Source organism: Symsagittifera roscoffensis, chromosome 6 (assembly GCF_963678635.1).
Source record: "Symsagittifera roscoffensis chromosome 6, txSymRosc1.1, whole genome shotgun sequence".
NCBI classification, from domain to species: domain Eukaryota; kingdom Metazoa; phylum Xenacoelomorpha; order Acoela; family Convolutidae; genus Symsagittifera; species Symsagittifera roscoffensis.
In genome coordinates this window covers 7,871,984-7,882,327 of record NC_087067.1, presented here as the reverse complement: position 1 = coordinate 7,882,327, position 10,344 = coordinate 7,871,984, and the positions used below count along the sequence as shown (strand labels likewise).

General features: G+C 33.0%; 1 protein-coding gene across 1 annotated transcript in view; it reads left to right on the top strand.

The window, feature by feature from the left end:
* The first annotated feature begins 5,582 nt into the window (after nucleotides 1-5,582).
* Nucleotides 5,583-10,344, top strand: part of LOC134848580 (uncharacterized) — a 13,657-nt gene continuing 8,895 nt past the window's right edge. The window contains exon 1 of the mRNA XM_063866095.1: nucleotides 5,583-6,060. The gene's annotated coding sequence lies outside the window, so the exon portion shown is untranslated. The remainder of the gene's footprint in view (nucleotides 6,061-10,344) is intronic.

Sequence of the window (10,344 nt, the reverse complement as noted above, 5' to 3'; positions counted from 1 at the left end):
TTTCAAAAACATTCTAGAACTTCAAAAAATAGATTGAGTTGTTTGGAAATTGCTACCCTGGTGATAAGCTAGGTTATCGTAACCGAGTATAAGATTTTTTCTTTCCCGTTAATAAATCTGTTTGCAGAATTCGCACTTGAGAAAGTAGCTTGTTTTATAATAAATTCAAAATCAATAAATTTTTCTGCTCCATGTGCGCAGAGGTAACGCCGATACTTGGGGCGACAAAGGCCCGGAACTCGAACTTTTGCAGTATGATGTTTTATTAATCGTTTCCAGTGAAGTTTTTAAATATCGTTTTTTAAAAATGTTTGTTAATAACTAGTTGAAGCGGCAAGCCATCTCCTTTTTAAAAAAATTTTGGTGACAGTCAAAAAGCAAAAAGCCTAAGTTTAGAAAGATCTGAAGTTTCATCTGATAAAATATATTTCCCTGATATATTCGTGAGACGCTTCGCAATAGACTTTATGACATGAATGTCTATTCATCTTGATGTTTGAGTTTCAGTTCATCTTTGCGAAACGAAATAAGTTGTTTCAAAATGTTTTCAACCAATGTTATTCACTTCTGTATCGCAAATCTGTGTTTTCTTTTGACACAAGCAAAGCTGATTGTTTGCAAATACAAGCAAGAAACAACATCATGTCTAAAAAACTTTTAAAAAAACTAGACCTAGTAAGAAGATGAAATGCCTTGTTAAAAACTAAGCTGGTTCTCATTTTTTAGAAAACTTTTTAAACATTGTTCATATGTTCTCCTAATTTCACACATGCTTAACAGAAGTTACGCAGCAGCAATGACAGCGCTTTGTTGTGCAAATAGCTCGCGATGGTTTAAAAACGCACCAACATCTTTTAAATGAAAATTTCAACCTTCAAACTAACTTGCATTTTTGTCATGAAAATGTTACAAACATTGAAACGAGATGAATTTTTAAATTTTCAAACTTTCAATGAACGTTTAAAAATTCATCAATGAACATTTTGAAGTTACGTTAGTAGGACTTGCTGTTTTTTTTTTTGTTTCAATACTTAAACGTGTTCTCGCTCAGTTTGATTTTTTGTTACTTGGCTCATTAATTCCATTTGTTTTCAAAGTTAAATAAATTTCATTGGCTAAAAAGAACAGAAATTGTCCTTTCTTGAAACAAAACTTTAAATGAAGTATTTCAGTTGAAAGTTTCGAAAATCTATTGTAATTTAGTAAGCTTATTGAATTAATAGGCTTCTTTTTAAGTTTTCTCAAAGTGCGATATTTAAATCAGGAGTGTCAATAAAAAATTATTAATGCAAAGAATTTTAAGTTGAAGTTTTTTTTCTGTATAACTTAAGATTATTTTAGTTCAAGAAGCAGCAATTATTTTTTTGGCCTCCTTGAATTTCTTAACCTGTTTCCAACTATCTGCTGCCTATATTTTCTGTTAGCAGGTGTTGTCAAAACCAAATAGGCTTTTCATAAAGCCAACCCGGAAAAGACTTAATTTGTTTTTGTGAGGTGTTTTCAATTAAAAATTTGTTAATCAAAAAGTTTTAAAATGAACTTCATTTTTTGGAAAAATTTATTTACGCAAAAACTCATTTCATGCTGGGTTGAACTTTGATTTATTTTGAATGCCCATCAATTTTTTTTTGCTAAATAGGGAAAAAAAACTACGCTCTCCATCAGTAAAGCTGCAGTTTGTACGATAATAGTTTAATAGTCATGAATGAATCTTTGTTTCATTTTTTTGTTTCCCTATTGTTATTTTCAAAAATGACTCCATCAGAAAAAAAAATGTTTTTTTTCTTAAAAAGCCGAAACATGATAAAAAATTAATCCTCTTTTAAAATTTTTTGCAAATGCTTGTTAGTTGTTCGTGAGTTTTATACGTTTAGTTGAGAAAAAAACTTTCAAGGTAGTATCGTAATTTTGTGGACCATGTGTTGAATACATAGAGTTTTACTTATATAGGTGTTGCTTTGAGTTTTGTTGCAATTCTTAGTTTAATTAAGGATCTTTTGATATAAACTCTGGTTTTTCAAACTTATACTTAATTAGCAGCTCAAACTCCGACTTCAATTGCCAAAATGTAAAAAGCGCAAAAATAGCTTGAACTGTTTTTTTTTCCTGAGTGAAGCTAGTGTTTTACCTTGAGACCCCGTCTTTGACTGAAACTCGAAGTTTGCATGCCTTAAATTTGTTTTGGGCACAGAATATCTATTATCTATTTTTGTATATATCGCTAGCTTGAAACATAAGAAAATTTCACTTGACTAAATCTCAAAAATTTTTAGTAAAATATCTATATTCAACCAATTTATGATCTGTTTTCTGATTCGGCTGGAAGTTTAAACTCTGACGGCGAAAGTTTCCATAGTTCATATCTTTCATCAGCGCTATTTACGCTTGCCAAGCGAGTGTATTAGTACGAACCTTCTTTGTTTTTCAACCTAGATCGCAAAATTTTTTGGTGCAGTTTTACAACTTTTTCATAGCATGTGCTTTGATAATCGAATAAAAAATACTTTAACACAGTTGATGCATTTTTAATTCAACAAATGAATCGAAAAAAAAAGTAATTTTTTTCAAACAATATAACAGTCATGAAAACTTGATTTCAGAAATTTTGTAACTCAATGTATCTCGCAATTTTTTCGAAATGCATCTTTTATACATAATGTGGCTTTATGCTTTGCGATTTGTTACATGCAAAGTTAGTGTGGATACCTTCAGTTTGCTATATTTCAAATCATTATTTGCAAAATTGAGTCTATTTTTTATCTGGTGCCTCTTTTGCTGAGTTGCACTGGAAATATACTAGCATATATAGCTGCTTTATTCGTGATTAGTGTTTGTCGGTTGTTAAACTTGCGTGGCTGAGTTAATGGTCCGTGAGACTCAAAATCTCCTGATTGCAGTAGGTCGCAGATTCGAATCCTACATGTAGCCGTGTTTTTGCTAATTCAAGGCTTATTTCTACTTTTTCTTATTTCTCTTGATAGAGCTGCTTTTTGACCGTGTTTTCGCAAGTGTTTGCGCATCGCAGCTTTGCCTCTGTGTAAAAAAAGTCTTCAACCTTAAGTGGATGACCGAAGCAAAAATGTAGCAAGTTTTTGAAAGTTTGAAAAAATTATACCAGTTCAATTAGTAATCACGCAGTTTTTTGTGCGTACTGAATTTATAGAATGTTACTTATTCAGTTTGTGCTGTCTGTCTTTACTTTAGAAAAAAATTGTTTTTTTTTCAGTTTCAGTTTTTATTGCTGTATAAAACGAATTCATAATTCATTTCCAAATTTCCAATGTTCAATTGCATAATAAACTTAGCGCAGGAAACTGTTTAACTTTTTTTGCACGAACGATGGTTGTCTTTTATGAAGAGACCCGTCTCTTGGTGAAACTCGAGGTTTGGGTGCCTTAGATTTTGTTTGAAGCTAGGGCAGATAATTTAAATAAAAAAATTAGATTTATTGAAATTTATAGTTCATTTTAGATAGTTTCATCAATGATATAGCAAATCTTTCATCCTTTATTTCAAAACATTGCAAGGTCAAAGACAAAATCTTGGGAAAAATTTTCGAATAGTTGAAAACATTTGCATCAGCTGTATCTTGACCTGCTTGCACTCAATAACTGGGAGGGGGATGTTTCATATGAAAAAACAGGTCTTTTGTTTGTATTTTGGGCCACTGAAAAGATTTGAGGATTCCGTTTATGATGGGCCTGAGGATTCGACTTTTTGACTCAGTGCATGTGGATTCGACGTTATGAATTTTGTATAACTTAGGGACTATTTTGTCGAGCATTTTGAATGTTTGGATCAATTAAGCAATCTCCCACCTCCTAATGACCAATTGAGCTATATCCCCCCAAGCAAAAACAAAAAAACGCAACACAAAAACGTCAGAAAACGCAAGTAGATGGTTAAAGTAATCGTAGTAAGCAATCAATTGACCGTCTGAAGTTTATTTTATATGAGTATCGAGAGAAAATTTGAAAAAGAAAAATCAAAATTTATTTCAAAATCTTTTTGAAAACTTTTGTTTGGGCGACCATTGCCTCATCGAGCAAAGCAACTTACCAGGGTTGTTGCTCTAGCCTGGTGTCTGAATATCAAAAACTGTTCACCGCAGCACTTTAAAGTTGCTTTTTTTTCATTTAGGACAGAAAAAACTGTATGCGACTAAAGTTGCATCAGTTTTATTGATCTTTTTTTTTCACTCTGAATGTAATTTTTGAGCTTTGATATTGTAGATTGTGGCGTTCCACTATCGCTGAGGAATCTGATTTATGAGTCCATTTCATTCAAGCAACTTTGAAGTGATTATAAACATGTCTCAAGTACCTATTGAGCTATCTCCCTCACGCGAGAATGGGGGGGTGGAGATTGCTTAATTGATCCGAATATTTTATAAAATACAAGTTTTTTTGTCTTCAGTGATTGAGTTTTTTTTCCACTGCAGTTAATCCGAAAATCAACAGTTTCTTTTTTGAATATTTCATAAATTACAATTTTTTTTGTGTTCAATGGTTGAGTTTTTGTCTACTGCAATTAATCTGATTTTGAAATGTCGGAATAAATCCGATTTTTGTCAAAGTTCGAAAATTTTGTTCATTCCAAATGACTTGAGTGACATTTCAAGAAAGTTGCCGGTCAACAGTTTCTTTTTTGGATATTTTATCAAATACAAGTTTCTTTGACTTCAATGATTGAGTTTCTGTCTACTGCAATTAATCCAATTTTGAAAAGTCGGATTAAATCCGATTTTGGACAAAATCCAAAATTTTTGTTCATTCCAAATCACTTGAGTGACATTTCAAGAAAATTGCCGGTCAACAGTTTCTATTTTGGATATTTCATAAAATACAATTTTTTGTGTTCAATGGTTGAGTTTTTGTCTACTGCAATTAATCAGATTTTGAAATGTCGGATTAAATCCGATTTTGGACAAAATCCAAAAATTTTGTTCATTCCAAATCACTTGAGTGACATTTCAAGAAAATTGCCGATCAACAGTTTCTATTTTGGATATTTCATAAAATACAATTTTTTGTGTTCAATGGTTGAGTTTTTGTCTACTGCAATTAATTAGATTTTGAAATGTCGGAATAAATCCGATTTTGGACAAAAGCCGAAAATTTTGTTCATTCCAAATCACTTGAGTGACATTTCAAGAAAGTTGCCGGTCAAAAGTTTCTGGTCTTCAGCTCATCGCAAAAACAAAACCATGAAGACCGGAGTCAAAAAATGCAAACAAAACTCAAATCTGATATAAATTCAGGGGTAAGAATGCCCGAGGAAATACGTCAATGCTAAGTTTACCCACAAATCACTGGACTATTTTCCTTGAGGTTAACAGAATGGGCTTTGCAAATGTTATAATCGTTTGTTGTCAATTCCTGTTACCATTATTGCGAACCAATTTAAAGTTGGGAGCTCTTTAATTCAAAGCGGCGATCAACGAACCTCCTTCTCTGATTTGAAATGACACTAAAGAGTTCTGAAAAGAACACTTAAATGTTTCTGTTCCATTATTTTGAAAACAGAAGTTTCCAGTTTTGTTTCTTCGTTGAAGTAGGAAATTGGACTGGCTGATTGAAGAAAACGTCGGTTGAATGAGTAAATCAAGTCCCATTATTTTTCTATCCTATTCCGTACTATTTCCAAAATATCCCCAGCACCACAGAAAACAAGCTTTGATACTGTACCACTTTCACGTATACGTTGTGGATACGATTTAAACGCACTTACACTTTAAGATTGAACTGTAAAAGCTGTAAATTCAGAAACCATTTATTGCCAACAGAAAAGATAAGACAGGTAATTTAATCCTACGAGACACTAAATCAGAGCTGCTATGCTGCTGCCAGGAACCAAAACGAAGCGGTACTTCCTTTTCTTGCTATAAATGTGACCCGCTATAATCTAATTTGGTTGGCCATAACCTAAATCTGAAGTTGGCAATTGCTGTTCTGCTTCTATAAAGTGTAGGTGTTCTTACCCTTTTATCAATTGAGTTCATATCGTGCCCGATAGGTTGCAGCGGGTAGTTTTCAAGAGGAACCAGATTTTGATTCGCAGGTGAGGTCTTTCATTCATTAATTTTGTGCTGATTTTTCGCGTTTTAGTACAGAATCTTTCACCCTAGTTATTTTTCTCGCTACTTTTTGTTAAACGGTAGCGTAGCAGTAAGCAGATCTTCTACCAAACACTGAAAGCTGTAAGTAATCATACTACACTACTTTTGCTGGGAATTTTTCCAAAGCAAAACATCATAAAATTTTAATAATTGCCAGCTTAAGAAAATCACTCTTAATAAAAATTTCTGAAAACGAAAAATTGGGGATATTTTGTAATAATCGGTTTGCAATCAATTTTTCCGCATCTTGAACTGAAGAAAATCATGTGGTTGAATCAGATCGGCTAACCAAAAAAATGGCCGCCCTCTTCTTCAATTCTGGTTACCAAATTTTTCCATAGGGTCCTCCCTTCAGTATAATCTTAAGAGCTGGATTTTTGGCTGGCAGCATCAAAAATTATCTAAAAGCGCCTGAGGCGCCAATATAACTGAATTTGAAGGGGGAGAGCGCCGAAAAACGCAATTTTTAGCCAAGTTGCTCGAAACGTCATTTTAGTCTGTTTTTTTTTAAATTGCCTGTTGCGCAGAAAGTTTTACAATAGTCTTTATAGTCTTTTCGGAGAGCTCGGAAAAGCAAATCGATCGAGCTGAAAAAAAGTCGGCAAAAATTTATTTCTTTTTCAAAAAAATTGCCTCCCCCTCTAAAAAATTTTTTGTGCCTTCACAGTGCTCAAAAAATTGCCCCCATAAAGTTTCCCCATTGGCTCTTTTCAGTCAATCTGAAAATTGCGGAAAAAAAATCCTTCAATTGGTGAACAATTTAGATCAAAATCAGCCTCTTATAAGTCTCAACAAAAACTAGATAACAAACATCATAAAACAATCAATCATTTCAAGCAGTTTTTTTGATTTTTAGTTTTAGCCTTGGCCAAGGTTTTTCCTAGGCAGACGGAGATAGTTTTTTCGTTTTTTTTTGCCAAAATTAAATTTTCTGTTTTGAAAGTATTTTCGGCTATTGAAATTTTCGCTAAGTTTTTGAACCAGGTTCTCGTAGCAAAAAAAACTGAATAGTGGAGCAGTTTCTGCAATGAGTCTTCTCGTCTTTATGTATTCCCAATAACCTGATAACAAGATTGATAACTGATGAAAAAATTGATAGATTTCGTTTTTTGCGAGCTGTTTCTGTGCAAGTTTTCGTTTATGTAAGTTAATGCCTCGACCCTTTATCTTTTCACCAAAATGTTATGTAAATGAATATCAAAAAGGTCTTCTTTGTGTTGTTTTTTTTTGCTATCAGTAAATCATGAAAAAACTATGAAAAAAACAGAACAACAAAATAAAGATTTTGAGCTTTTCTTCTAGCCTTATCAGTACGAGGCCAAAATGTGATTTGGTTTGGCGCACAATTTGGTGTCTGTAGGTCAGTGGAATCCAGAGATAACTCTTTAAATATGTTCCAAAAAGTAGGTGGACTCCAATTACAAAAGTTCAAAAGTCATTTTACCCACAAATACCTGTAACGTTAAATTTGTCGGCATATTTATTTTTTTCGCGGATTCCGATAACAAAAATTAGATAGCAAACTACCTGAAAGAACCAATCAGCCTCATTTGTAAACACTAATTTAAGCAGTTCTCTACCTTTTTATTTAGGCTAAAAAAATTTTAGGCAGACGGAGATAAGTTGTCAAGTTTTTCTTAGTATATTTGTTCTTTTTTGCCTAATTCAAAATTTTCTCGGCCATTCTAGCTTTTGCTAAGTTTTGTGTCTGGTGAATAGTGGAGCAGTTCTTATATCGCATTCTGTTTATATGTATTCTTTTTGACCTGATAATAAAAAACAATTATTTTGAGTCAACTTTGCGGCAAAGTTTTTGTCTTAATCATTACACTTGCGAAGCTAGTGTATAAGTAGTACAAACCTTCTTGTTGTTCCAACTTAAGTCGCAAATATTGGTGCGGCACTTTTATGGTGCGGCACCCCAATAATGGTGGACCTTTACAGCTTTTTGACTGCATGTGCTATGACATTCGAATAGTAATAAATTAACACAGTTGATGCGATTTTAATTCATCAAATGAACCGAAAAAGCTATTCGTTTGAAACAGCATCACAATAGTTAAAACTTGATTTCAGAAAATTTCTAAATCAATATATCTCGCATTTTTTTGAAATGCATAACTTATACATAATCTGGCTCTAGGCTTTCCAGTTTGTTACATGCAAAGTTAGAGTGGATGCCTTCAGTTTGTTATATTCCAAATTGTTAATCACAAAATTGAGTCTATTTTTATTTGGTGCTGAATCGCATTGGCAATTTGTTAGCATATGTAGCTGCTTTATTCGTGACTAGTGTTTGTCGGTTGCTAAGCTTGAGTGGCTGAGGGGATAGCGAGTGAGACTCAAAATCTCTTGATTGCACTAGGTCGTAGATTCGAATCCTAAATGTAGCCGAGTGGTTGTTAATTCGAGGTTTTTTGCTACTTTTTTTTTAACTTGATAGAGTTTGCTTATTCTTTTTAGTTATCATTTTTTCTAAATCGAAATGTTTCTTTTCTTACAGGCTTTTTTGGTTCCGAACTGTCGTTTATTTGATCTCGGTTGATAGTTTCGTTTTCAGTTGCGAGTTGTCGTTGTGAGACGCGAGAGGTTGTCGCTCCAAGCCTCGACACCATAACATCCTTTCACCGAAAAAATTGTAAATGTATAAAAAATGTACCTAACGAAAGTTTTTGCTATTTTTTGCTATCAGTGAATCAGTAAAAGTTAAGAATCAGTTTTTAATTTTTCCTTCATTCTCAAAAAGACTGTTTTGCAAAAATGTATTTGGTCTTTGTTATTTGGTTAGTCATATTCGTTTTTGCGTTCAAATTTCGTACTGTGATTTGATCTGGATTAATGTATTGCCGTGTATACCCGTTCGTGTATTGAGTATTGAGGATAAGGAAAAAATGTACACATACATGATCAGAAATTAAAATACCATCCAAAATTACAGCTGAAAACAAGTATATTTGGTTGGTGTGCAAATAGGACACAAAAATTTTGATGTTACTCATGAAAAATGTAGACAAAAAAAATTATTTGTTTTTCTGATTTTTGCACAAAAATTCTGAAAGCTTAACTTTTTAATCTAATTTTTGCATAATAATTTTAAATTTAATTTAGAAAACTTTTTTTACCAATTAATCGCTAAATAAAACATCCAAAACTAGTTTGCTTTATACTAATATCAAGTTTTTTTTATTTTTAATATCAGAAAAAAATCTTTTTTCTATAAAAAATTGCGTTACTCACTCAAAGTTAGACAAAATCTCAAAAAATTCAAATTGTTTTTTCTCGCCGCCAGTTTTTTTTTCGGGAAAATATTTATCTCGTTCAAATTACAAGTTAAAAGGTTTCAATATGATATATCACTCGGCCCATTCCCATAATTTTTTGCGGTACCTGATGTTGAGTGAAAAAAAAGACTAAAACACACCCGAATACATTTTTTTCTCCCATTTTCAGTGGTCGAAAGAACTATACCGCATAGGGCTGTGGTAACTAACAATACCTCTGAGGTTGTATAGTGAAAACTGATTTGGTTTCGAAGAGTTTAATTAACCATGTTGAAACCGTATGTTTTTCTGTTGTTAGTTTCTTGCTGACTGTGTTCTTAGCCACAGGCCTGAGAGATTAACTCTCTAGGTTTTTGTAAAAGGTCACGTATTCTTTGACCTTGGTTTTTTATAATAGGATTATATAATTTACAGATAACAATATGGATAGCACTATCAAGGCCAATATATGATGACTGCCTGGTTACTGCGATAGCAGTAGCAGATGTGAATAGCACTGTCAAGGCCAATATATGATGACTGCATAGTTACTGCAATTACTGCAATAGCAGTAGCAGTTGCGGTACCACATACCCCCTCGATCAAGAAAATTTTTATAATATGTTATTAAAATGTTAAATAATAATGAATAGGAGTTTTAGTACTCAGTTTAGGGAGTTTTAACTTTGTGTATTTGATTAATCATTTTCCATCTCTCTCTTCGTGTTCTTCTTCCAACTGTAAAGGGATTCGCCACTCGGCGTTCCAGGAACGGGTTATATCCAGAGCCTCGCTGCCAAACTTTCTCCTGAAAAGATGTTTCTCCAGCAGACCAAATTTTGTCTCCACCGAATTAGACGCACCGGGTTTAAAATTTGCAAGCTTGATTCTATATGCTTCGAGCGCGGCTTGGTTTAAGTCTAATAGGTTGTTCTGATACGAGATTGATTTCACCGAATGCTTAAT